Source organism: Hyaena hyaena, unplaced genomic scaffold (genome assembly GCF_003009895.1).
Source record: "Hyaena hyaena isolate Hyena2069 unplaced genomic scaffold, ASM300989v1 scaffold_497, whole genome shotgun sequence".
Taxonomy (NCBI): Eukaryota; Metazoa; Chordata; class Mammalia; order Carnivora; family Hyaenidae; genus Hyaena; species Hyaena hyaena.
The window spans coordinates 1,242,726-1,266,769 of NW_024081130.1; the positions used below are offsets into that span (position 1 = coordinate 1,242,726).

The 24,044-nt window shown below is 45.4% G+C and overlaps 1 protein-coding gene across 1 annotated transcript in view; it reads right to left on the reverse strand.

Annotated features, from left to right (window-relative positions):
- Positions 1-21,878, reverse strand: part of STXBP6 (syntaxin binding protein 6) — a 243,924-nt gene extending 222,046 nt beyond the window's left edge. Inside the window, exon 1 of the mRNA XM_039254676.1 lies at positions 21,698-21,878. The gene's annotated coding sequence lies outside the window, so the exon portion shown is untranslated. The remainder of the gene's footprint in view (positions 1-21,697) is intronic.
- Between the last annotated feature and the right edge of the window lie 2,166 nt (positions 21,879-24,044).

The window sequence follows — 24,044 nt, forward strand, 5'->3', positions numbered from 1 at the left end:
GAGTAGTTAAAGTTTTCATTGGTCCTCATGTTAATAGATCCTACCTTATGGGGTTATCAACCCATTTTACACATAAGAAACTAGATCCTTCAGGAAAGATCCCAGAGCTTTTAAGAAGGAAAGTCAAATGACTATGATTTCATCTCTTACCAATTACTTGGTTTCTACTCTGATAAAAGTGGCACAGCTCATTCTCACACCTTATACTCCCATCCCCTACTAGACACCATTCCAGTAAGCATGTGGCAGAAACAACTCTCTTGGCCACACCTAAACCCTTTCCCATGTGTCTTATCTAAAAATGCATTCCCTCTCTCTCTCCCCCTTTCCTTGCCTCCCTCTATCTCCCTCTTCGAAGAAGTTCTCCTTGAATGTACCCCACCCACCCATCCATCCATCCACCTATCCGTCCCCTTTAGGGCACCTGTCGTATACCAGGCAATGAAGACACAGAATGTCTAAGTCGCAGTCCTATCCCTCATGCAAGAAAAGAATCATACCTGAGCATAAGTTACAGTACAGGAGCAGCACAGATCATTTCTGCCTCAGGGTACAAGTTCAGTGGTCACAGAAGGCTTCAAGGAGTAACCTTGACTGGGTCTGAAGACTGATTGCGAAGGTACAAGACAGACAAGGAAGAGAATGGCATTTTAGGGCCAAAAGAGTGGAAATGAATGATGCTACCAGGGTGCTTCACGTCCTTCAGAACAATGTTGAAGACAATAGAGAGAGAAGCTGGGGAAGGATGGAGCTGGCCACAGAGAAGCAAAGGTCAACAAACCCCAGCCCCCAAAGTCTAGTCTTCTGTGCCTGTCTGACCACAGCACACGAGAGAGCACGCTGCCCTACCAGAAGGGGAAAAGGGAGGACGTGGGGCATCTAAATGGGCAAAAGAGGCCAAGGTGCTCATCAACTCACCAGGGCCTGGCCACCTCTTTCCAACACCCCTCCTGTCACCCTTCTTTTTACCATAGTCCTGTGGATTCTAAAAACTAGTCTCTTGCCTGTTCTGAGGCCAGTATCTGTCAATCTTGACTCTAGGACCTTGAGTTAAGGACAAGACACTCTCCATCCTGAGGGGCAGCTCTAAGGGCAGCACAGGAAAAAACCAAATGCTCACCGAGCCGCACAGGGGAACAGGAGAACTGACTTTAAACAGACAGCTTTTAAAGCGAAATAGCTAGATCATAGGTCACCAGTTACAGAGAGCTTCAATAGCCACCCAAACACCAGGGCACGATAAAAACTGACAGAGCTGTTGCGTTTTTATCAGCTCCTCCTGGGCCTTTAAAGCAGTAATCCCCATGCTTTCTGAAATTGCTATAGCTTGCCTGACTCATCTGATTCATGGGCTCCTATCGTCTCTTCAAAAGAAAGAACAAAATCCTGTTGCTATAAAACCTGTTCTTTATTTTTAATTAAGGTGGACTTAAACGAACCGTTATGAGAATTTCCTGACACCCTATATGATAATTAGACACATCCTGATTTCCTGCACAAACTCAGAATAAAACAAACCACAAATCCCAAACTTCACCCCTCATAAAGACCAAGATGATAGAGAAAGGACAATATGTTTCTGCACAAATGCAATCTCCTCCAAGTGGAAATTTAGGTAGAGCAGACATAAAATATTGGTACAGTTCAAAATTATTTATTCATATATACAAATAATATTGCCAATTCAGTAAATATTTTTTATAGAGCTACACTTTTTTATATTAATTTTAGAACAAAACAAAATCATTGCTTGGTTCTCCCCTTGTACTGAGCCTATTAAGGTTTTAGTTACCACAAGGAAACAACCTCTAAGAAACAAAGACCTTAATGTGAAAGTTAGATTTTAAAATGAGGAATCTTAAAAATATTTTAAAGTCCTAGAGAATCACAATGAGCTGAGGAATCCAAAGACTGGAAGAAAGAGCCCTGGGTTTACTACTGATTCACAGAACAGTACAGCCTCAGTTTCCTCATCTCTAAAATGAAGTACATTGAGAGTTATAAGTGTGAAAGAAGGTTAAAAAAAAAAAGACAAAAGAGTTAATTAGATACCTTAGGCCTATTCCTGATTAAAACAACTTAATGAATTTTGATATACACAGACTAGATCCTTTTTAGAAAGAGAAGAATTCCATTTCAACTAAAAGATAAAAGCTTTAGAATCAAAGAACATAAAAATGGAAGACAGTAAAAGTGCTTCAGTCATTTGAGCACAAATGTAAACTGCCATTTTTATGCAAATATCAGCTTATAAAACAAAAATGACTAAGTGGTACAAAATATTTTTGAAAGATGCCTATACAGATCTCCCAATTTTTTGTTTAGTTTTGTATGTCCCATTGCACAGGACAAAGATAACTGGGCACATGCTATGATTTCCCACCCTCTCTAGTTATTTAATTTTTTAATATTTGTTTATTTTTTAGAGAAAGAGAGTATGAGCAGAGGAGGGGCAGAGAGAGAAGTAGGCACAGAATCCAAAGCAGGCTCCAGGCTGAGCTGTCAGCACAGAGCCCGATGCTGGGCTTGAACTCATGAACTGTGAGGTCATGACCTGAGCCAAAATTGGGTGATTAACCAACAGAGCCACCCAGGTGCTCCATCTGGTTATTTTAAGAGAATAACATGTTTATCAGCAGCACGTGTAGGACAACAGACCAGCACAGTGGAGTAGAAATACCATAAGGTTACTCTTGGACCCCAAGAAAGAGCCTAAGAAATGCCCTGCTTCCAAATAAAGGACTAGAAGGATGATGGTATCATGGAGATCCAAGAGAAAGCAAAGAGTCAAAAATAGAGAATAAATACAGTAGTAAAGACAGAAGGAAACAAAGCAGCATTTCAGAGCATCTCACATGACAGAGAAATGACAGATAAGAAACAAAGAGCCTTGAAATATGAAACCTAGAAGACATGTGAGACAAATAAGAGACAAACAGACCAACTATAGGCAAACCATTTGAACAGGACCACCAACATAGTGAAAGTGTTCTGTTCTGTGAGGAGAAAGCGCTGTGGGAGCAGGGGTCCCAACGACCACCACCACTCCAGAAGCTCTTCTCTCCAGCCTTTGAGAAGCGTGGTGGTGAGAAGCACCATCTTACACATATATACACTCAGGATCGAGATTAAGAAATCATTTGTCCTCGGAGCACCTGGGTGTCTCAGTCGGTTAAGTGTCAGACTCTTGGTTTTGGCTCAGGTCATGAGCTCACAGTTTGTAGGTTGGAGCCCCACACTGGGCTGTGTCCTGACAGCTTGGAGCCTGCTTGGGATTCTGTCTCTCTCCTTCATTCTCTCTCAAAATAAATAAGCTTTGAAAAAACCCACATTTGTCTTAGCACACTCTCCATCCTGGGGTTGTGACCTGCTTTGAGCATCCTAGAACCTGAACTCTGAAACAATCTCAATAAAAAAGAAACTAGGTCTATCCTTCGTTCATCCCTTCCTCAGCCGACTGACCAGTCAACAGTCACATCAACCAAAAACTCACCCACTGACTCACTACTTTACAGAAGGATTGGGTGGAAAAAGAAACACAGCTGTGCATGAGTGGCCACCCAAGAGAGAGACCTCATCTACCAAGAGTCAACCGTCATCACAGTGGTCAGTGCGTTCTAAGCAACAGCACCCACTAGTAGTGAGGAGGAATACCAGAGGAAAGGAAGCACACATCAGCAGATGCCTTTAATTAACATAAAACTGCACATGTCACAAAGTTAAGAATAACCGTATCAGCCACCCCCGGTGGGCTGGTGTTCCCGAAAACTGAAGTCATAGCTCTACATGGCTAAATGGCTTTGGAGTTCTACTCCAGCTATGGAACTTTTCTCTTGCCCCAACCATACTAAGTGGTACACTAACTGTGGCTTCTCCCCATGCACACATGCCATAGTTCTGAAGAAATCTCTCCTCCTCTGATAATGCAGTAAACAAAAGCTAACTGAGTATACAAACAGGTAACACTGTGAGGATTCAAAATTAAATTGGAAAAAGATCTTGCTATGGGGGTGCCTGTATGGCTCAGTTGGTTAAATGTTTCGGCTCTTGGTTTTGGCTCTGGTCAAGATATCGTGGTTCGTGAGTTTGAGCCCCGAGTTGGGCTCAGAGCCTGTTTGGGGTTCTCTGTCTCTCTCTCTCTCTGCCCCTTCCCTGTTCATGATCTCTCTCTTTCTCTCTCTCTCTCTCTCTCTCTCTCAAAAATAAACAAATAAACTTAAAAAAAAAAAAGGAAAAGATCCTGCCATCAAATAGTCTAGAGTCTGCTTAAGGAGACATGGCAATGTCTTTAGAATGATATCCCATCATGTAACCATGCAATCTAGAAACCAAGGAGTAGTCTCTGAGGCCTGCCTTTTTCTCACTCAGTGCTTGCAACCCATCACCATATCTAGTCATATCACCTCTATTTCTCCAATTATTCACCCAGTTCTTTCCATCTTTACCTCCCTGGTCCGGTAATCACCATTTCTTCCTAAACGACTACAAAAACTTCTAAACTGGTCTACCCACATCTCCTTGTGGACCCCTACAGTCCTTTCATCCATCCTCTTTGCTGCAACCAAAGTGATATCTTGTCACTCTGATCACTTCAAACCCATGCTCAGGAACCCTTGTGTCTCTTGGGAAGAGACTCTGTCTCACACTCCTTATTCTCCATTCCCAGCCTCAGGGGCCTTCTGTCTGTCACTCATACCATGGTCCTTTCCACCAGAGGGGCTTTGCACATCCCGTCACCTCAGTAACACCATCCCCTGCCTCTTTAACTCCTATTCATCCTTCAGCTCTCAGCTCAGCACCCCTCCTTAGGAAAGCCACCCAATTTCCTTGACCGGGGCCAGGTCCCCTCAAACACATACCTCTCCCCTAGAACACTTAGGGCAGCTATTAGTGAACACTTCATGTAGTTCTTTTTGTATACTGTTTCTTTATGAATTCTTTTTTTTTTTTAATGTTTTATTTATTTCTGAGAGAGAGAGAGAGAGAGAGAGAGAGTGAGCAAGGGAGGGTCAGAGAGAGAGGGAGATACAGAATCCGAAACAGGCTCCAGACTCTGAGCTAGCTGTCAGCACAGAACCCAATGCGGGGCTCAAACCCACAAACCGCAGGATCATGACCTGAGCCGAAGTCGGATGTTTAACCGACTGAACCACCCAGGTGCCCCTGTTACTTTAAAAAAAAATTTTTTTTTTTTTATGAAAGCAGAAGCTATGTCTGTTTTTTGTAGGCACTTTCGGTGAATGAAAAGACAGAGATAAGATCAATACAAAGCAAAATGGAAAAAGTGCCCTGAGAAAGAAACAGACAAATGACTCCTACTGGATTTAAACCAGACCTCTCACCTTTTACAAGAGTTTCTCCCTGCGTATTTCTCAAGGTCTCTTCACCCCAGTGCAGTGCTGTGTCCGTCCATGTGAGGAAGGCAAGGGGGACTATCATATCTTTTTCTCTCCCTCATTCTCCCAAGTGTAGAGATGAAGTAAGTAAGGAAAGAAGTCGGGTTCTACATAGGAGAGTGGCCCCATATATGTCTGCCTTCCATGAAGGCAGGGCTAGGAGATAATACCCACAAACCTATTGAAATCATTGTTCTGGGTAAAACTGCTCCTCAGAACTGCTAACAAACACATCATCGCTGTGGAAGCCTTTCCAGGATGTAGGTCAGCCCCCTTACATGAAGCTAAAGATCAGCACCCCCCTCCTTGAAATGGCAATGGAAATCTGTCTCCCTCTTCAACAACCCATTTCTTCTCAAAATCTGCTGCAGTTAATTTCCCTTTCACTCACCTAAACTAAGCGTATTTAAAAGGCAGGAGCTGTCCACATCGATATACCTTCTATTAAGAAACGTCCGATCTTCCCTCTTCCACTACACGGTGTCTCAGAAGCAGCCCTGGGTTCCGTCCAGTCACTCCAGTCGCTCACTGTCTCAGTGTGGTGCTCAAGGGCCTGACCCAGGTTCACACTGAGGGGCCGTGGAGCCCAGCATCAAGGAACTACAGCCTTCGTTGCTGTAAAATGGGGCGAACGACGGCACCTGACAGAGTTGGAAGACTCCAGGAAACATTTTTTTGAAGATGTAACTGGCTTTATTAAACAGCTCATGAATTGGGTAGCATACCATCTAGCAAGAAGAGGGGCATTCCTCCACAAACATTCCTAGCAAAGTGCCTGACACACAAGTGTGTGGTGATTAACGGGTAGTGTGATTAATACGTTGAACCCTCAGGTATTCACCAAATGACCGCCTTATTCCCAAACGATAGTTATTTAAATACAAAAACAAAACAAAACAACAACAACAAAAAACAGAAAAAAACAAGGGGCGCCTGGGTGCCTCAGTCAGTTAAGCGGCCAGCTTCGGCTCAGGTCATGATCTCGAGGTTCGTGAGTTTGAGTCCTGTATCGGGCTCTGTGCTGACAGCTCAGAGCCTGGAGCCTGCTTTGGATTCTGTGTCTCCCTCTCTCTCTGCCCCTCCCTAGCTCTTGCTCTCTCCCTCAAAATTAAATAAACACTAAAAAAATTTTTTAAATAAAACACAAAAAACCAAACCAAACAAAAATAATACAAAACAAACACAACAAAGCAAAAAACTCTGTAGAAAACTTCTCAGGGAAAAAGAACTTTGGACACCTGTACCTGTAAGATAACACAGTGACCTGTAAGGAGACGGTGTTTACTGTAGCTCTGCCAGAGACGACAGTGGGACCGTGACCTATATTCTAGGTACACATCCAGGAACTAGTCATTAGTCACACCCACTCAAAAAATAAGGATGTGGGTGGTTCTCTGCCCCCCTCCCATGCCCCCATCACAATGTATATCTTGTGTTTACTCAGTGTCCTGTAAAGCTCAAAACACAAAGCACTATTTATAAGCTTCTTTCTCTTGGCAGGAGGTAAGTTCAGACATTCACCAGCCAAGTCCAAATCCTAGATGTGCAAACTGCACACGTGCACAGGATAATGCAATCTGCTAAGAAAACAGGTGAGGCGGCCCCAGCAGGTGTTCAGTCGCTGGGGACAACTACTCCTTAGTAACACCCGGCTCTTCGCACCTGCCCTGGAATCCTCTACAGGAATTAAATGTGGTAGGAAAATGAATATCTTAGCCTGGAAGGTTTTTCATTAAACCGTCCTCGCATTTTTCCCCCTTGGGCACCTCATTTTATCCAGGGAAAAACTGCGTGGATACGAATGAAATACACTTCTCACCTGCAGAGGAAAGGATTCCATTATTTGGTTACCCATCACTCAGGACTTTGTCCTACAAACCGAGGCTGTGCAGGATATAGGTGCTAAGTATAAAGAAACTACCACACAAAGAAACCAGTCTACTGTGCCATCTCAAGAGAAGTCCAGAGGCTTCTCTGGCGCTGCTCTGAGGCAGAAAAATCAGTTGTAGTTTCTGCTTTCTCTGTACTCAGTTTTTAGACAACATTCCCAGTCTCTGTGGAAGAGAGCCAGCTTGCTGGGGTGTGTGAGTCAGAAAGGGTGAGATCAAGCCTCTGGGAGGGTCAAGTGTGTTTCATGGCTCTGCTAGGACCTTCCCATCTCAGGGGCGGCTGGATGCCCGAGGGTCTATCTGAATCAGTCTGCCCAGCATATTCTTCCAGGGATAATTTCTCAAAGTCTGTACCACACACCAAAGGCATTAACCCACTCGGTTTCAGGGAGAACTAACGGATAACGTTCTTTTAAGATCGAGAATGAATGATTATTAAAGAGCTCAGCAACATGCTGCATCTATTGTTCAGATTTTATACAAGTACCTATCCAGAAAAAGATTATATTCTATGCAGAAGAGAGTTCTCAACAGTGACAACATTCATCACCATGTCTTAAGAGCATTTCCTGGGTGGCTGCTTGCCGGTCAGGAAGAAGGAAAAGCAGGCAGAGTAAGGTGTACCGGTCAGGCTACGAGTCCTGGCAGGATGCTGAGAGGCCTGAAGCTGCTCCCGGAACAGACAGGCCGCAGGCATTGTGTTTGGGAGGGACAAGCAACCTGAAGCCTGACTGACTTCTGTCCCCTCAAAGCCCCAGGGGGCAGCTCCTGGGGGGTCTATAACACACCTTCACCAGCAACACATGTTTTTCTGGCTGTAACATTTTGAAATGCCTTCAACACTTTGTCAGAGGGGAAGCAGGGTGGGAAAAAGCAAAGCTAGTGGCCCTCAGGTAAGCTGGAGCTGGGCTGGACTCCCAAATCATGTTCTCCCTTTCTTTCTAAATCTCTGACTTTCCATCTCTAACAACATTAAGTAGCTCACAGGTTACTGTAAAGATGAGAAGAGATCAGGAGAGTATGGTAGTGCAGGGCCTCCTCCTCCCCACTAAATCTTCCCTCTTCACTCAAGCAGGGAAGTTCCTCCCTTGCAGGCAAGCCTCATAAATAAGGTTTTGTTTTTAAGTCACCCATTGAAGCACCCTCCTTATTCACTAGATTGGGTTCTGGGAGGTCTTCTGCTCTTTCCCCAAATCAAATACAGGCTCAAAGGGCATTTTTTAAAGTTTTTTTTTTTTAATTTTTTAAAGTTTATTTATTTATGAGAGAGAGAGAGACAGCATGAATAGGGGACGGGCAGAGAGAGAGAGGGAGACAAAGATCTGAAGGACAGAGCCCGATGCAGAGCCCTATGCAGGATTCAAGCTCACCAACCATGAGATCATGACCTGAACCGAAGTCAGACACCCAACCGACTGAGCCACCCCGGCACCCCTCAAAGGTCATTTTTAAAACCAACTGAAAATATCTAAAACAACGTCCTCAAAGCAATTCCAGAAATGTTTTCAGCAATACCTTTGGAGTAGGTCTACAATCATCCCGAGTGGCTTCCATAAAAGGCAAATTCATCTGGAGGTTAAGTGCTTTTAACCTTTCAGGTGGCCTCACAATGTCACAATTGCCATGAGCCAACCCCCATGGGACTCTCCAGCTTTATAGCAGGTTCCCTGCTAAGGTTTCATGCCTCTTCATGTCCTTGCCCGCTCTGTCCAGCTGTTACTCCCTCAGTGGGGACTCTCCAGAAATTTTATTTCAGAATACAATCAGACAGCACTGACAGGTGATTTCAAGAACTTTTCACAGATATATCTATGGAATGCTCACTTTGTTTTTAAAAGTAAAACAAACCACACGGTCGAAACATAGGCAAAAGTTCTGAATGGGCACTTCACAAAAGAGGATATCCAAACACCAATGTACACATGCAAAGACACCAAGCTTCACAAGGTGATAAGGGGTATATGAATTTAAAATTTTTTAATGTTTATTTTTGAGAGAGAGAGGCAAAGTGCAAGTGGGGGAAGGGCAGAGAAAGAGGGAGACACAGAATCAGAAGCAGGCTCCAGGCTCTGAGCTGTTAGCAGAGAGCCCGACCTGGGGCTCAAACTAATGAACTGTGAGGTCATGACCTAAGCCAAACTAGGACGCTTAACTGACAGAGCCACCCAGGTGCCCTAGGGATATATGAATTTAAACCATAAGAAGAGACCCCCTACACAAACATGTGAAGAGCTAAAATTAAAATGACTTATAAACTCAGTACTGGCAAGAAAACAGAAGGGAGACTCTTCATTCACACCAGATGGGACTGTAAGTTGAATGGCGTACTGGAAAACTGCCTGGCTGTAGCTCCTAAAGCTAAACACGCTCATATCATAGGGCCTGGCAATCATACCCACACCCACACTCCAGATATACATACCTATGTGCACCAAAGATATATACCCATGAATGTCCACAGGAGCATGATTCATAACAGCCCCCAAATGGGAAACCTCTCAAATGTCCATAACTAGTAATTGTGGTATATTAATACGACAGATTACAATCCAGCTTATGCTACATGAGCAATACGGCTGCACCTCACAATACTGAGAGAAAGAAGGCAGACACAAAAGAATACAAAAGAATGACTGTATTCATATAAAACTTAGAAAGAGGCAAAAGGGACCCATAGTACTAGAAGTCAGGACAGTGTTTACCATGGAGGTGGAGGGAACCATCCGGCACAAGGCGAGATTCTGGGCTGCTAGCGGCTCTCCTCCCTTTCCTGACCTGTGCTAAGACGTGTTCGTGGAGTGGAAATTCCCTTAACGGTACCCATGTAATTAGCACTTGTTTCTGTGTGTATGTTAAACTTAAAAAAAAAAAATGTTTTTTTAAAGCAAACCCATCTATCTGCCTTCTCCTGTGCAAAGCCAAACAGGGCAAACCAATTCAACTGTCCCTTCGCATAAATGTAAGCACTCAGGCCTAGTGTGACCAGCAAGAGGCACCGGGTCGTGCTCCCAGCTGACCCGGGTGTGCCTGTGCCTCGGAGGAAGCTGGACTCTGAGGGTCTTGCTGCTCTCATCCAGAGAAAGCGGCTGGGTGACTACGTATCTCAGATACCATCTCGTGAAGGCGTTTAGTGGACCATAAACGGGCAGGACATGAGCACATATGCAGCGGATGCAGTGGGAGAGCGGGCGAAACTGAGGAGAGTTAGGGAGATTCTGAGGAGCCCTGGGGGGTTACTTTCAAGACTCTTTGGGGCCAGTAGCATAGGTTCCCTGTGATATTTCCACGCTCGCATGAGTTATTACACTTTCCATTTCTCACCTGTATTACGAGCTGCTCTGTCATGAGCTTTCCATCTTAGCACAGCACTTTTCGCTCGCTTTTGGAAAGGATACACACTCTTCAGCTGCAAAGCAGGTGAATATACAACAGTACCTACCTCTTGGGGTTGTGCAAACAAAAGCAACCAGTATCTGTGAAGCGCTTAGAACCATGTAGTATGTTAGCACCTCATAACCTCTAGGGGAATATTAAATACTAAAAATAATACACTGACAGAAAAACGAATGGACTAGACAGTGGAGGGGAATCCCAGGAGAAAGCAGCTGTCCAGCTCAGTATGTTTTGATTGATTCTCTCCTATATATGCAAGACGTGCCAGGCCTCGGGGACATGAAATGAAGATCCCAGCCTGTGGAGGAACTCATAGTCCAGTGGGACTTGAGAACAAGGGCTGCTCCTAAACAAGGGGTCTGAGTTCAGAATTCCCTGTCCCATTTTTATAAATCATCTACTAGAGACACCAGTGACTGTGTGGTTGGCAATGTGGATGAATTCGGAAATATGCCCATTTCATGAGCATTGAGCTCTTTTTATAAGCACTAAATTTTTACCTTTAGGGTAGTTTTTTTTTTTTTTTAAATAACTATTGTTATACAGTAGTTGCATAAGGATTTAATTTTAAAAGGCCTTAACTTCAAGAATACCTGGCTTTATATACCTAGCTTCCTTATTGTGACTTAATGATAGGATAGATTAAATTCTTCCAGAATAATATTAACTTCTCAACCACTAGATATTGCCAGCTTTCACCTGAGACTGCGTGAAGCAACATATTGCCAGGCGGTCTAAAAACACAGAGCCCGCTGATGCATAACCTCTCTGACCAAGCTCTCTTACCAACAGCGGTCAGAAGAGGCGACCAGATTAGAGCACACATATTCAACTCACCTCAGAAATCAGATATTTCCCACATTGAGAGACACCCCACCTCCACCTTTCGGAAGAGCAGTAAGTGCCAGTGGAAACCTAGTGTATTAGGCTGCAGCCTGAATGCCTTATCTTTCATGATTTGATATTGACACGACATCAGGTTAAATGCTCAGCCCTCGTGCTCTAACAAAGCGAATGATCTCGTTTTCTTCAAAATAAGGCATGAAATATCCACACGTGGCAATCTACAAAACAGCCAAACAAGACAGTAAAACAGGGCCTCCTAGGGTGAAATTACCATTTTCAGGAAAGCAATGAATTTCAGGCTGCGAAGCCTTGGAAACTAGTTTGATTTACTGCACTTGGGGTTTTGGTAAAACCTTAGAAACTGTTGTGTGAATTTTTTCCCTTTAGAAAGTGAAAAGGATCTGTCAATTTAATTGAACTGTAAACACATTCTCTTATTTCCTCTCACATCAAACGATGATAAAGAAGATAGAAACAGAAGTTAACAAACCACAAGTCACCTTGTGTAACCCTATGAGGACGCCATTACCTAAGCCAGCACTGGGGAGTGACAGGGCATACTTCACGGAGGTGTGTTCTCTTAGAGCTGAGAATGCCCTTCTAGGCGCTCGCTGTTCATGCCAGCCCCAAAAGCCAGCCTGGTGAGCCAGGCCAGCAGGGGGCTATTATCGGTCCCCAATAACACAGAGGAAACTTAGGCCCAGTGAGGACAAGTAATACAGGCTCCAGGTAGGAAAACTACAGCCAGTGCCAAGATTAGTTCCCAATTCTTCCTCCTCGGTTGTTACCCATCAGTCTAATTCAATCCAACCTTCCCAAAAGTTAATAGATTCATGGAAGGCAAATTAACGAAACACCTAGATTTTCTCAAGTCAATGAAGTAAATATTTTCACCTTCATCCCCAGAAACTTTCACTCATGCTGCTCATGAGGCTCTGTGGTTTACATTTTAGCTCCATTTCCTCTTGTTTGCATGAGATAAACGTCAGTAAGTGACGGGGAAAGACAGCTAGACAAGGAAGGGCAGATACTGCCATACTAAGGAACAGGAGCACCAACTGAGCAGTTGAGAGATGATCTTCTGGTCAAAAAGAAACCAACTCCTTGAAAGCTGAGTAAAGGCCCGATACCTTGACTAAACGGTATCCAGACTCAGCACAGTGACTTTACCAAAGCTATGCTCATTTGAAAACAAATAAGCAAATTTATGTTGCCCCAAGGACTAGGATTCATACCCCGTCCCCTACATCCTCTCTCCACTCCATCCACACAAATCAAACACCTCTGCGAAGCCCTTGGCTTTCTTTCATATATATTTTCCCCTTAGTCTTAACCATGGAATTCTCAGCCCTTGAGGGAAGGAAAAGGCAAATATGCCCTGGGTTTTACTCTGACCAGACAGATAAGAAACCTGTGGCTCAAATTATGGAAAGAGTCCATGGGGTGCCTAGGTGGCTCAGTCAGTTAAGCATCCAACTTCAGCCCAGGTCATGACCTCACAGTTCATGAGTTCAAGCCCAGCATTGGGCTCTGTGCTGGCAGCTTAGAGCCTGGAGCCTGCTTCGGATTCTGTGTCTCCCTCTCTCTCTGCCCATCCCCTGCTCACACTCTGTCTCTCTCTCTCTCTCAAAACTAAATAAACATTAAAAAAAAAAAAAAAAGGAAGAAAGAGTCCAAATGTCCATCAACCGATGAACGGATAAAGAAAATATATATATATGTATATATGTATGTGTATATATATGTGTATATGCATGTATGTATACACAATGGAATACTACTTGGAAATGAAAAGGAATGAAATCTTGCCATTTGCAACAAAGTGGTTGGAACTTGAGTGTACTACGCTAAGCAAAATAAATCAGAGAAAGATATCATATGATCACTAATATGTGGAATTTGAGAAACTCAACAGATGAACATAGGGGAAGGGAAGCAAAAATAAGATAAAAACAAGAGAGGAAAGAAACCATAAGAGACTCTTAAGTACAGAGAATAAACTGAGAGTTGCTGGAGTAGGGGTATGTGGGGGGGGGTTGTTAAATGAGTGATGGTTATTAAAGAGGGCATTTTTGGGGATGGGCAGTGGGTGTCATATGTAAGAGAGAAATCACTGGGTTCTACTGCTGAAGCCAAGACTACACTATACATTAACTTGAATACAAATTTTAAAAAATAATAATAAAGAAAGTTGTGGATCGGATGTTACATACCTTGCGCAAGTCCCCTGAGCAGATTGGTGGCTCTGCCACACCTCTCGTCCAGTTCTGTCTGAGTACAAAGCCATCTGCTCCACACTGCATCAGTTTCTACTCCAAGTAGAAGTGGTCCAGCAGCAAGCACATCAATGGGGGCTTGTTAAAAACTGTGGGACCTCAGGCCCCAACTCAGGCCTCTGGATCAAATTCGGCACTTTAAGAAGATCCCCAGTGCTGCTGCTTGGGAGTCTGAGAAGCCCAGCTAACGTCACGCTGCTACAGAGAGAAGAAACCTCTCTATCGAGACGGTATTAAAAACTCATTTAGTGTCCATCAATTGAGAATGGTTCAAGAAGATGTGGTTTATCTATACAATGGAATACTACATGGCAATGAGAAAGAATGAAATCTGGCCATGTGTAGCCACGTGGATGGAACTCGAGGGTGTTAAGCTAAGTGAAATAAGTCAGGCAGAGAAGGACAGATACCATATGTTTTCACTCATATGTGGATCAGGAGAAACTTAACAGAAGATCATGGGGGTAAGGAGAGGGAGGGAGGCTAACCCTAAGAGACTTTTAAATAGTGAGAACAAACTGAGGGCTGATGGGGGTGGGGGAGAGGGGAAAGTGGGTGATGGGCATTGCAGAGGGCACTTGTTGGGATGAGCACTGGGTGTTGTATGGAAACCAACTTGACAATAAACTATATTTAAAAAAAAAGAAAGAATTGACTACAGTTCCACATCTATCTTTCAATAAATAAATAAATAAGTAAAAATAAAAACTCACTTACTATTATGACTTTTGGGTCCAAATACATTTGACACTGGTGTGATGCCAAGTGGTACCTCAACCCTGCTTAAATACAGATTTTTTTTTTTAAAGGGAAGTCTTACAGAGCTCCACAGACAAATTGCAAGATGACACTACAGCACCCACCACAACCAAATCTTAAGGGAGAAATTGAACATAAGCTGCCAAGTCAGCACAACATATGACTCTTGGGTGGTTCGCAACCAGGAAGCCTGAGTACGGAATTTGACTCCGGAGGGAAGTCCAGAAACATTCTCCAACCTGAAGATCACAAGGCATCTGCCACCAAAACTGTGCCACTGACTGGGAAGCAAGTTGGAACAAAACCCTCTTAATTCAGGGAAAGGACCTTTGGATCAAAGGGCAACAGGAAAACCCTAGAAGACCCAAAGACAAGCAAGGACAAAGGAATTATCTAGATTATTTTTCCTCACAAAAGACAGTCTGGCCTGAAATGAATACCTGATTCCTAGATCTCTTCACCACTCTTTTTCTCTTTTTGCTCCAGCCAGGAGCCTTCTTGCTATTCTTTTTTATTGTGATAGAAGTCACACACCATAAAATTAACTCTTTTAGAATGTACAATTCAACAGTTGTTAGAGTACTCACAAAGTTGTGTAATCATCACCGTTCTCTAGTTCCAGAACATTTTCATCACCCCAAAAAGAAGCCTATACCCATCAATAGTTACTCCCCTCCCCCCTCCCCCAGCTCCTGGCAACTACCAATGTACCTTCTGATACTACAGATTTGCATTCTGGACATTTCATATAAATGGAATCATATAGCATGTAGCCTCTTGTGTCTGGCCTCTTTCATAAAGCATTTTTTTTAACACAATTTATTGTCAAATTGGCTTCCATATAACACTCAGTGCTCATCCAACAAGTGCCCTCTGCAATGCCCATCACCTCCTTTCCCCTCTCCCCCACCTCTCATCAACCCTTAGTTTGCTCTCTGTATTTGAGAGTCTCTTATGGTTTGCCTCCCTCCCTTTCTGTTTGTTAACTATTTTTCCCCCTTCCCTTCCCACATGGTCTTCTGTTAAGAAGATATGTTAATCTTTTTCAAGATTCACATATGACTGAAAACATATGATATTTGTCTTTCTCTGACTTATTTCACTCAGAATAATACCCTCCAGTTCCATCCACGTTGCTGCAAATGGCATGATTTTATTCTTTCTCATATAGCAGGTTTTCAAGATTCACCCATGTAGCATGAATCAAACTTCATTGTTTTTCATGGCTGAACAATATTCCATTGTATAGATACACCACATTTTGTTTATCCATTCATCCGCTGATGGACATCTGGGTTGTTTCCATTTGGGGGTTATTACGAGTAATGCTATTGTGTACATCTGTATACAAATGTTTGTGTGAACATGTTTTCTGTTCTCTTGGAGATACATCTAGGAGTAAAACTGGCCATGAGGTACCTCTGAGTCTAACATTTTGAGTAACCGCCTGTTTTCCAAAGCGGCTGTGCTATTTTACATTCCCAACACCAATGTAACATAGGAAAGTTCCGAATTTTCCAGACCCTCACCGGCAGTTGTTATTATAGGCCTTTCTGATCATAGCCATCTGATGGGTGTGAGGTGATATCTCATTGTGGTTTTGATGTGTTTTCCCAATGACTAAATGGTGTTGAACATCTTTTCATCTGCTTACTGCCCATCTGTGTATCTTCTTTGAAGAACTGTCTATTTGAAGCCATTGTCCATTTTTAAATTGGATTGCCTTTTTATTGTTGACCTGTAAGAGTTCTTTCCTTGTGCTATTTTCTGAAACTCCAGTCACAACCCCCCTTCCTGGAAAGCTCATCTCCCAAATACCTAAGACTCTCCAGCTGGACTTCCCTCTGTACTTGCACCAACTTTCCCCTAACAGCCTAGAAACACCTTCTCTCTTGATATCCCACATACTCTTCCTTGTTTTCAACCTGAGTATGGTGCCTCCCCTCCTCTTTATCTACCAGCAGCTCATCCATGGTCACCAGAACTCACAGCTACTTCGGTGAATTAACAGAATTAAGAAATAACAGGTTCTCATCATCACATTACGCCACCAAACTAAAACGCCCTTTCCCTCTCTACAGTCTATCCCCTCCATGGAGATTTACTTAGCCACCACAACTTACAAAGCCTTCTCTCCACCCCAAAATAAAAAAAAAAACAGTAATCACCTATAGAACCATTAATCAACGAATATTCATATTAATGAATGCCCCTACACTATTGGGATATACTTGGTGAAACCACCCCATCCATAGCCGATGTTAAATAACCTATCAGAATTGTGGGAATGTGCTAATTTGGTAATGGAATACTCGAAGATCCACACATAACCTCAAAAATGTGTTCTGGGAAGCATTTAATTGAATGAACACAATTGTTGGACTATTAACTCTAGGACTTCTGAGAGACTTTGATATGACGATGCACATGTTGAGAATCTCTAAGAGGGAAAAATAACAGGCAACACTTCCAAATTGATCTGCCCTTTTCAAGAGCACACCTATTAACGCCTCCCCGATAGCATTCTTCTGACAACATACTCTGGAAACTGCTGAGCTAATTCAATTGCTGCTTAATTCTATCAGTTGGACAGCACGGGGTAGAAACCGTATTTCCTACTGGCGGAAGGAGCCAAATGTGTTTTGTTTTAGGATGTCAATTGGAAGTCGCTCTCTTTGCTTGTCAGTTTACAGAAAAAGAAAAAAGAAAACCATACATTAAAGGTGTTCATAATTCTGAAGACCCATCCAGGTTCTGAAATTGGAAAATGATGAATTGCGGAGGGTGGGGAGGGTGGGAAATGCCTCTTAGAATCGAGCTGGTGCTGTACAACTCGAGTTTTAATCGAAGCAGGATCCCAGGGAGGTGGTGGGGAACAGCATTCCAGGAACGGGTTGGGACTCTCTATGACCCAGGGCCAACAGCCCCGAGGATCAAAGAGAAAGAAAGTATCACAATGAGGGTCTCACAGCAGACTTATCCAAGGGACTGAAGATACCAAGCAGTCCCGCACTAAGCAAAGTGAACGACGACGGTGGTAAGGAAAGAAACCTCCTCCGCACTGGGAAAAATCCTAGCAGTGAAAAGTAGGGGCAACACCCAAAATATAAACAACAAGTTATGGGAAAGAATTTGAAAATAGAACCTTTCCCTACTCATGTTAAGTAGGAGAAACCATTTAAATTAGCTAGTGAATCTTAAGAATTACAACCAGAAGGTGGTTTCTTCACTGAGGGTTGATTACCATCAGGAAGACGGGCATGGGCCTTGCGGTTTTATCTACTAAAACACTAAACGGTACACTTGAGTTTTTGAATAGGTTTCTGATTTTACTGATAGGTGTCTCTAGTGCTAATCATTTTAAAACTAAAACAAAGAACAAATGGGAAGCTAAGATAAAGCTCAATGGGCAGGCCGGCTTCCATCTGGCACGTCAACAAGAGAATGTGTTCAAGTGCTAACCTCCTCTTACACCGAATCATTTGGGTGCTACATGACCTTATTCCTTCTCTAGGATGGCATCTCTGGAGCCCTCCTGACTCACACAGGCAGGCTCCCTCCCAAGGCCTCTCTCACACAAAGCAGCTGAAGTTCAAGGCCACAACTAGTCCTGGTGAGCTCTCACCCCGACACCCTAGCTTGGGGGACAAGGAGAAGAGCTTCAGATTGGGCTGTGCCCAAACAGTGCTTATCAGTGAAAGGACACAGAGAGGCAGTGACACAGCACGGCTGCCGTGAAAGTTAGCCTTCCTCCCCTGCAGAGTAAGAGAGGATCTCGGTCACTGCCAACACCACCATTTGACAGAAGGAATGGAAGGCCTCTGCCAGGTCTGCCCACCACAGAACATCTGTCACGAAATATACTTCACCTGCTCCTGCCTCCTCGCCTGGGTACACTATCCATTCAGAAAAGGCACCACACTGCCAGGTTTTTTTTAAGCTCCCTTATAGCAATTCAACCTGTTCTCCAATCTTAAGATTCAAGCTGCCATAACTTTATGCAACTCCTCTGCACAAATGTCTGAGATCCCCTAGGAAAGGAATAGGGTAGTTGCCAGATTTATCAATATCAAGGTCACGGATCTCTGTCTACTCAAGAGTGACCTAGAAACCAGGGACTAAGTATTCTACAGTGTGAAAAGAAGGGAGAATCCTAACTTTTTTGTGTAAAATCCACTCATCTGAAGAGCAATCAGGGTGGAGGTGACGGGGAGAGCACTTGGGCGGCTCAATCCCTTAAGCTTCTGACTCTTGATTGTGGCTCAGGTCATGATCTCAGGGTTTGTGAGATTGAGCCCTGTGTAGGATCTGTGCTGACAATGGAGAGCCTTCTTGGGATTCCCTCTCTCTTCCCTCCCTGTCCCTCCCTCATTCGTGCTTTCTCTCCCCCCCACCCCCAAAATAAATAAACTTAAAAAAAAATGAAAAGCCATCAGAATTATTAAAACTGGAATGGTAAGTGACACAGGTATTGGAATAAAAAATGCTTTAGGAAAGTTCCTAAAGTGCCCTATCTCTATATGTGAGGGATTAAAATAATGGTATTTTAGAATAGACCTCACCTCTCTCTTATGGTCTCTTACCTGGTAAGTCAGTGATTCTATTAGCATGGTACCCAGACTGGTAGCATTGGCATCACCAGGAAGTAGCTAGAGATGAAAGTTATTGTGCCCCCTTCCTTCAACCCTAGACCTAGAGAAGCAGAGACTCTAAGCAGTGCAGCACAGCAATCTTTGTTGTGTGTGTGTATGTGTGTGTTTAAGTAATCTCTATACCCAATATGGGGCCCAAACTCACAACCCCAGGATCAAGAGTCTCACACTCCACTGGCTGAGCCAGTCAGGTGTCTCTAACAAGCCCTCCAGTTGACTGTGCTGCTTCTTCTTGAGAATTTCTGCCCCAGGACTAGGGCAGATGCAGCACGTGGGGGGAGAGGGAGGGGCTCAGGTGCCTGATGAAACCCTTATGAACTGAGAGGAAATCCCACCTGTTCCTGTCTGATGATTATTGGCTCTTAATCTCACAGACTGATCAAAGGTTGTGTCTTTAGTTCAAGGTCACTGTTAGAGGCCAAGTCAGAGCGCCAGCCCAGGGTCTGCTGACTCATCAACCTTACTTGTCAAATAGGGGTCTTGCTGACAAGCCAATCTGAGAGCCCAGGGCTCTGAACATTCATAAGGCAACCCTGGAGATCCCCAAATCTATACCATGCTGCTTCCCTCAGATAAATATGACTAGAGCCTCAACCTTAAAAATCAAGAGAGGTGGATTTTAGGGAAAAGTGAAAAGAAAAAAAAAGATAAGCAGCTATTTCCAAAGATCTGAGCAATTAAACCTCTTGGTAAGGAGTGGGTAGAGGGGAGAAGACTTAGGTGTCCTGTCATAATTGAAAGAATTAGTTAATTCGGAAAAACTGAGTACAGAGCACGGCCACAATAAGACATGAATGTTGCTTCCAAGTTTTCTTATAACTTTCATTTCTATGATCTCATCCAAGTCTCACAACAACCCAGCAATGAAAGGAGATAAGGCCACTAGTGTCCCCATTAGACAGAAGAGGAAACTGAAGTTCAGGGTGGCTATTTGTCTATCAGCAACGTCATCAGCTGTAAAGCTAAAACTTGACCTCAGATCTGACTCTAGAGCCTGTGTACCCACACCCTGTGATTCCCACAGCTGGAAATCTGCCCCAAAGCAGATTAACCCCAAGGAAACAGCAAAGAAAAAACAAAAAAACGTGCAGCAGAAACGGTCAGCCCCTAAAACATGGCACTTGAGCAGTGTGTGGGTGCCCCTTTAAGAACTTAACACACAAACCCAACAGCCAAGGTGTTCAGCCAAAAACGAAAAAAAAAAAGAGAGAGAGAGAGAGGCATATTTCTAGCCTGCATAATCATTTCTGGACCAATTCCCACTAGCAGCCTCTGAGGCGAACAGCGGCTCACTGCCTGGCTGAAGCTTCTCCACCACCTCTCTCACCACACACACCCCCAGCCCCCCACCCCCGGGGGTTATGACAGCGCAGCTCGGACTCGAGTGCGGGCAAAACCCCAAAACCCAAAACAAGAAGTGAAAAAAGTGGAGCCAGGAGAAAGCGGCAGCATCCTCCACACCCTGGCAATTTGCACAATGCCAGTTTCAGGGTCCTGGGGTGGCCTGCAAATGGATCATAGGTGCCCAAGGAATGAGGCGGACATCCTGGCCCTATTCTTTCCCACCCAGTCCCCAGGGAAGAATAATAAAGGAAAGAATTCGTTATGAAGTCCTGGGGCCAGAGCCAAAGGCAGATACTACTACCCAGGCACCCTCTTCTAAGGATCAGAATGTCAACTCAAACTCTCCACCTGGCCCTTCCCTTCAAGTCCTGTCCTCTACGAAGATGAACAGGGTGGGCGATTGGTGGCGTGCTGTAAACCTGAGGAAAGGCTGCAGGAAGAACTCTTACCAGCCACCTACCCTAGCCATGTTGCCCCATGTGTGTAGGGCTCGATTCCGGCGCGCGCTACCGGCGCGAACTCGGAACCCGGAGCCCTTCGCCACGTCGGAGGGCGGGGAAGGGGTAGAGCCCGGCTAGAAGCCCTGGACAGGGCAGCCGTGCCGCCCAGACAGCCTACCTCAGTTTTGGCATGAATGGTTTTCCTAGAAGACGCCAGAGAAGCGAACAGCGGGCGATTCGCAGATTTCAGCCAGGGGTGGAGGAACTCGGCCCAGGGGCGCAGCGACCCTCTCGGCTCCTCCACACTGGGGCCTCCGGGCGGCACCCCTCGGGACTCATCCTACCGCGGGGACAGTGCCGAAAGAAGGGCTCCATCCTCAACTTTCTCGGAAGAAACTGCTCCGCTCCGCAGCTAGCCCAAACCTCCCCGCACACTGGGTCTCAGGTTTCCCTAGGGGGAAAATCAGGGACTGAGTCCCTCTGTGCGCGCACAAAGCAGCTGCGCCGGGGCGCGTAGCCCCCTCTCCTGCCGCCCGCCAACTTGAAAGCATCTCGGGCGCCTGCCTACTCCTCCGTGCCCGCAGCGGGGTCGCTTGCCCCGGCCGCCCGCATCGGACCGAGCGCCGGGCGCCCTGACCGCCGCGGCTGCAGCAGCCGCATCTCCCCTCCACCACCCTCGCCCGCACGGCGCCCCGGCCCTACCTTGCAGCCGGGCTCGAGCCCGGGCAGTGCCAGTGAGTGGCACGCGTCCCAGCCGGCAAGGCTCCTCCCCGGGGGCTGCCCCGCGCGGGGCTCCGGGCTCCGGACAAGGCTTGGCCGGCCCGGGTGCTGGCTCGGCGCCTCTCGCGGCTCCCGCGCCGGCTCCCGCTGCCGCGCGCCAAGAGGGAGGGGTGGGGGGGAAACTCCCGGCAACTCCAACTCCTGGCGCTGGAGCTCCAGCTGCAGCCGCGCGCCCGCCCGCCGCCGAGTGCGAGCGCCTGCGAAGCAAACCTGCCCCCGCGGCCGCCTCTGAGCATGCCCAGTGCCGCCGTGGGCGAGCGCGGGCGCCCTGGCCCGGGGCAGAGAGCTGCGGTGGGGGGCCGAGGACCCGCCCCAGGCTCGCGACCGCGGGGTGTGGGGCTGGAGAAGGCAAGGATGGGCCGGCGCGGGAGAGGGGGCCCTGGAGCAAAGGGCCCGGGGGAAAAACCGCGTGCGGAGGGGAATGCTAGTTTCACGGGTTGGGAGAAGTTTGTGGGCTGGAAAGGTAAGCTGCTTCTTCGAGCCTCTCTGCAAGACTCTATTTGAAAGGACAAAGAAGCATCTATTCTCCAGGAGAGAACGAGTGGAGCTAACAGATGGGTTTTATCCAGGGCACTCAAGCCTAGGGTCGCAAACTCAGAGCTAACGGGGCCCGGATGGGTAATGCAAACAAGTGCCGGGAGGCAGAGAGGTGAACTCGAGAGGCAGAGACTCTCTGTTCTAACCGCCCAGTGCTGTCATGGAAGTATTCGGGCCTATATTGGCTAGATTTTCTGATTTTTCGATTTTTTTAATGTAAAATACCCTGATGTTTACATCATTGATACAAGTGCGGTTTTTTAAATTTTTTTTAAGCAACACTGGACCAAACGAAATATATCTGGGTTCCTTCCTTCCCTGCTCAGCCCCAGAGAGAGCTAATTTGAGGATTGTGATTGCTTTTTTTTTTTTTTTTTTTTAGCTAAGAGATGCTGAGTGCCCACTGAGGTTTAGGAAGGCACTGGAAAGGATCCAAGATGATTCAGATGGCCACCAAAGTACTACCGGTTACTAAGGGAAATGGGTTTTCCAGGCAGAAGAGGGCTACAGATGATGCTGGGGCATTCAAGAAGAGAAGTTACAGGTGTGGAAAGGGGTAATGAGAACTAATTTTGTGGAACATCATTAGTGAAAGTACCCAAGGGGAAGTCCTTGCAGGATCAGTAACAGTGCCTTGCAGAGGCGTTTTGGAGTCTGAAGAAAAAGGAAAAACCAGTAAAGCTGACCCCGTCTTTATTTTAAATTTTAATATTTTTCATCATGTATTTTTTGCACTAATTTTCAAAGGATTGCGTCACAATATTTATCGTGTTCCTGAGTTCCTTGACATCCCCGTGAGTGTTGCAGCACACCTCCCCCTCACCTATGCCCTGATGGAGAGCTAAGTGGTGGTAAACTGGCCTGCTTGGTTAGGGTGTAAGGGGCAAGAAATAGCATACTGAAATGGGAAAGAGGATTGAAGCATGGATCGGGGCTAGAGGCAGAGCACTTTGCCAGATTGTGGAGCTTGAACTTTATTCAGTAGCTAGCAAAGATGCTGGGGGAGGAGAGTGACGTAATCCAAACCCAATCCTAGGAAGATGGGCTGGCCACAGACCTAGGAAGGCGGTTTGGAGGGGAAGAATGGAAGGATTGGGGGCACCCAGGGCACCTTCTCTGTTATGATCTTATGAAAATCAGACGATTTCCCTTTCCACATGCGCTCTGATTATAATTGGAGAGTTGTGTGTGTGGTGCGCCCAGCTGAGTGCCCACAGGTGGGGCTCCCAAGTCCAGGTCTAAACCTCAGCCATTTTGTATCAAGCTTCTATTGGCAAGAGGCTCCACTTCTAAGCTGCCTTTCCCTCGTGTGAAATTGTCAGACGATTCTCATAGCATTTTTGTGAGGATTCCGAGAAATAAAGTATGCCGAAGGGCTTTGAAAACAGAGAAAACCAAGATGTTTAAGCAAATAATAAAGCACTGTTCTTAACTGCCCATCTGTATGAAATAGAATTTAACCAAACAAGTTCTACAGCTTTACAAAACTTGTCTCAAGTTGGAAGCTTCTTTGATTCAAGAAGCTCTTTTAGTGCATGCAGGATTCTGTTGACAAATCTTTGGAATCAGCTTTTGGGTAATTCACCAATTTTATGAATTAAGAGATCTCTCTACTCGTTTCTATGGCCAGTCACTCCAAAGGACTCCCACCCTCTGTAAGGCTACGCTCTGTCTCCTCTGCAGGTTATCAATGCAGTCTCTACGTCAACGAGATACCTGGGACCTACCTCAG